General features: G+C 42.3%; 1 long non-coding RNA gene across 1 annotated transcript; it reads left to right on the forward strand.

The window, feature by feature from the left end:
* Positions 1–839: 839 nt before the first annotated feature.
* On the forward strand, positions 840–3,245 carry LOC109313578. The gene is made up of 2 exons (XR_002102090.1): positions 840–1,089; positions 2,040–3,245. It is a non-coding gene; the product is annotated as an uncharacterized LOC109313578 (long non-coding RNA).
* Positions 3,246–4,509: the final 1,264 nt, after the last annotated feature.

Below are 4,509 nucleotides of genomic sequence, written 5' to 3' on the forward strand. Positions count from 1 at the left end.
ACTCTTCTGGTGCCAATGCAGCTGTTCACAAATGAAGCCCTCTTCCCATAGGGTTATAGTTTAATCTTGGTTGTATGAACAATCCAAACCGACCACTCTGTCACAGCACTGCTCTTACAGCATGTCCTAAATTCTTTAAGTTGCACCTGCCTTCAAAGTGCATCTCCATGATGCCATTTGATGGGTTTCACCCTGACCTTGCTTTCAGCAGGCTTCAACTTGAGCTGCTTGTATAAAACCCTCTCATTTCAGCTGGGTTATTTTGTGAAGTGGTGGCAATTTCCTAAAAATCATTGCAAGTACTGCTTTGGACTCTGGAAGTCAAAATAAAGCAAGCACTTTAAGGTTATTATAGCATGAAGAATGATAAGTGGTTCTCTGAATTTGCAAAAGACTGTACAAATCTTCTGATGGAGTCAGATTATGTATATTAAAAATAAAGTGAACTATGATATTTATCTAGTTTTTGCTCGGTGTAAGATCCGTTGATACAAAGAGAGAGTTTTTAATAAGCTTCTATGGGGCTGCTTAAATAGCTTGAGTTTGGCAACTGAGTATAGAGATGGGTTGTCCAATCACTTCCAACCACATAAGAATGCAGAGTTTACCCTGTACGATCAATCAGTGGGTTGCATCAGCTACTTTAGAGGAAGTTGGAGACCATGCTAAACACTTAATTTAAATATGATGTTCACATGTGGTTATGAATGGAAAAATATTTCTGTATAATATGATCTGAACCCTTCCGACTTCTGATGTTGATCTGAATTTGGGGAGTGGATCTTTGTTGTGAATCCAGTCCTTTGGGCTTGGAGGAGAGAAATCCTTTTTTTAAAAGGGGAAAAAAAAAAAATTCTGCATTTAGTATAAAAGTACTCTTATTGGCAGTAAAAATGCCAGTGATGTTGACTGTAGAATCCGTGTTACTTGCGGAGATGGAATGTATCGGTATCTTCAGATAATGGAGCTCAGCCTTCAGTGCTGGGGCCGAGAGAAGTCCTTTTCTGTAAGGATGGCCAAGATAAACCAGTAGTCTTGGCGATTCAGACTGGATAAAGGTTGACGGCAGAACAGCACTATACAGATGAGGTCAGTATCGTTATGTGAAATGCTTAGCATTAGAGAAGTGCCTTAGAGCAAGGAATAGAATCCAGGTCTCTCGAGTCCTCATCTAATTCTATTCTTGATGGCAATTGAAGTAGTTCTGCTGAATGGTATCTGGAATATGGTGGGGAGGCTAACACTGTCAAACCTAGATGCCTAAAACAAACATGCTTAAGCATAAACCTTGGTAATTAAACTTCCCAAACTGTCAAACATAGAGCCTCCAGATATTCAGCTGCTACTTTGGAAGCTAGGTACGCTCACATGTCCACCATCCTTTTTTGAACATTTTGGTTAAAGTTTAATGTCCTGCCCATCTCCTTCTCAAGAAACATGGATTAAACCAGGATCCTGTTGTGCTCCTATTATTATGGCTTTTTATAAGTAATTGTGGTGGGAAAGCCTGGCTATAATAACAAAACTCCATCCTTTTGCAGTCCACAGGGGTACTGCATAAATGAAGCAGTCATTTTTGTGCAAGGCCTTAGTTTTTTCTTTTCAAATTTCACTCAAGTCTATGCCTCAGGGACTAGTGAAATGGGCATTTCAGCATGCATCCCTCAAATGTCTCACATGTGTACCAGGCCCAGCCTCTCCCATGTGTTTACCAGTCAGTGGGTAATTGTTTCTGAGTAATTACACCCCCCCCATACATCCCATTGTGGTTAAGCAAAGATGTAATGGTGAACTAAAAATAACCCCTGAGAGAGGAGGGCTGCATAACTTGTCATAACCCTAAGCAACAAAAATAACGAAGCTCAGACTGCTGGCACAAGAATATTTCCTGCTGTAGAAATATGGAACATTTATGGAGCAGCTATGAAACCTGGACTTTACCACAGGAGCTTCTGTAGAAACTGCTCATTATCCCCTTGCATTATAGCCTGAGAGAAATGCTGATCTCCACCTTGCCATGATTCTTCTCACATGTACAGGCCTCCTGGGTTGCATAGGAACCATGGTCACAGCATGCAGAAGGATTCCAGCAGCAGTGCTGGATCCCAAGATGGGAATGACCCTTCCAGCACTGCAGCAATATGAAGCAGACCTGTAGGAGGATTTCTTCCATACACAAATATCTTAAGGGGCTACAGGTTCCTTTGGGGGTGAAGGAATCTCACAAAGGATGACATTGAACTCTTGTTTATAAATTGACCCCAGTTTACTGCCCTCCCAGTCCTCTGTCAAAAAATTATGCAGCTTCTGCAAGGTGTCATAGGCCTAGGAGGAAATGCATGTTACTTCATCTGCAGTCCTGCCTTACCAGGGCTGAGTTCTCTCATTTGACTATCTGGGTTGCCTGTGTGTCACCATAAGCAAGAGTTGAGTTGAAGGCAATGGAGTCTCAGAGGCAGTTGAAGCCAGAATTTGCAAAAGACAGAAAGAAAAGAATCCATTCTCTCTTTTTTGTCCGCTGTGGAAATGTGGCAGAAGCTGGCAACTGAAAAGCAAGCTCCAGAGTAGTTATAGGCTGGAATGACTCTTAAGACGATCAATAAGAGTTTCTGGCATTCGTGATCACTTCTGCAGTACCAGCCCAGAGGGAGCAGGCCCGCACGCACAATCAGTCCTGCAGTAACAGATGGATGTTTCCAGCTTTGGGCTACTCCCTGACTCTCCATAAACAAACCACACTGTAGCAGTCCCACAATAACAAGCCACTGTGCGCACAGTAAAAAAAAAAAAAAAAAAAAAAAAAAAAAGGTTTCAATTTCAGCTTCCCCAGGAGTTGTTATAAACGAGTGTAGGCAAAATAAGTCTGTCCAGGCTACGTTGACAGTGCCTGCTCAACCAATTAGCCAGTAACCAGAAGGGTATTAAGAATAAAGTCACACTGTTAGTTTTAATGCAAATGCACTGTAGTCAGCTTAGTTTTTAATAGAAAAATGACTTGTTTATCAAAGATTTATAGAGACCAAAAAACACAGGAAGTGATGTCACAGTAAGAAAATAACTGGACCACTTGTAGAGGGCAAGGATACCAAAATGCTTTCCTCCATCTAGTCAGTAGCAAAGGTACATGTACTGCCCAGCTAATAAGATTTTTTTCTAGACAAGTCCTGCTGTGTTCTTGTAAGTAATAATAACGCATGTGTAACAAGTTTAATCTCCAGATTTCAACATAGAATGAGTATCCTCAAGAACAGCTTTCATTTTTTTGAAACACAATTATTTTTTAAGCAATTTCAAATTGTCTTTAGAAACAGGCAACTTCACTGTCATGGGTCTGGAAAGCACCACAGTATTTTGCAGGTCTATGGTACTTCTATCCAAGCTACCAAAGTACTTTGCAAACAATAACAAGTTCAGCCTCGCTGGTCCCCAGTGAACTGGTAAGTAGCAGAATCCCCACGTTATCGGGCACAAAGATGTGAGAGTGATCGCCCACTTGGGGAAGCCAGGAATGAAATTCAAGTCTCTGGACGAGATCATCTTCAGGAAGCAAAGACAGACAAGTCTGTTACCTGAAATGTTACTGGTTGACCAATGCCATGACCAGCCTGTAAACCTGATCTTCCACTGCCTTGCACATAGGGTCATCATTTGCACCTGGGCAGGTCCAAACACCTGTTCTGCACAAGGTTAAGGGCTGATGGATGGGGGAACTGAGCCAAATGGGTCTAACAAAGGGACTGCTTCAGTTAGTAGCAGCCTGTTCTACCAAATGCTATAGGTTTCCTAGGCAGACAAGGTTATTTGGGTAGATATGGTATCTTTTATTAGACCAACTAAATAGTTGGAAAAATTGTTCTTTGGAAACTTTCAGGCACAAACACCCTTCTTCAGGCATAGGGAGAATCTGTTGTTGTTTTGTGTGCTCTCCTGGGTTTCCTAGGAAGACAAGCTGCTGACTCTGTTCATATCAGTACTGGCCCATGAAAATGAGCAACCAGTTGTTCTGCTGTGACTCCCTGGCTTTCAGGGGCATTATTCACTGTGCTCTCCCCAGCACCGGGGAGACAAGGACTTGAAATATTTGGGGGGCCCCGGTTGTCCTGAGAAGCTGTACTCTGCATAGCCACATGGGAGATAGAGATTCCTTTCCTGTCCTGGGCCTTGCACCATTTCCCATCAATCTCTTCCTGCCATTGTGACAGAGGGGCAAGCAGGGAACTGCCCTTTTCAGGCTTCCTGAGTCTAGTGATCTCAGTAAAGTATCTTGGGGAGGCATGGGAAGGAGGACATGAAAGAGGAAAAATGTGCTTATCCTCCCAGCTCAGTTGCGGGACTGGAATCAGTTAGGAGGATTCTTAAATACCAGTTCTGCCTTAGACTGTTGCTTTTGTTGTCTTGTATGTACCAAAAAATGTTTGAGCCTGCTCCCGCAAATGTTCCAGTACAGAGCTGGGCTCAAGTTATTTTGAGACTGAACACCTTATTTGATTTTTTTTTTAAATTATTATT

The sequence above is a fragment of the Crocodylus porosus genome, unplaced genomic scaffold (genome assembly GCF_001723895.1).
Source record: "Crocodylus porosus isolate Cpor-Errol unplaced genomic scaffold, CroPor_comp1, whole genome shotgun sequence".
NCBI classification, from domain to species: Eukaryota; Metazoa; Chordata; order Crocodylia; family Crocodylidae; genus Crocodylus; species Crocodylus porosus.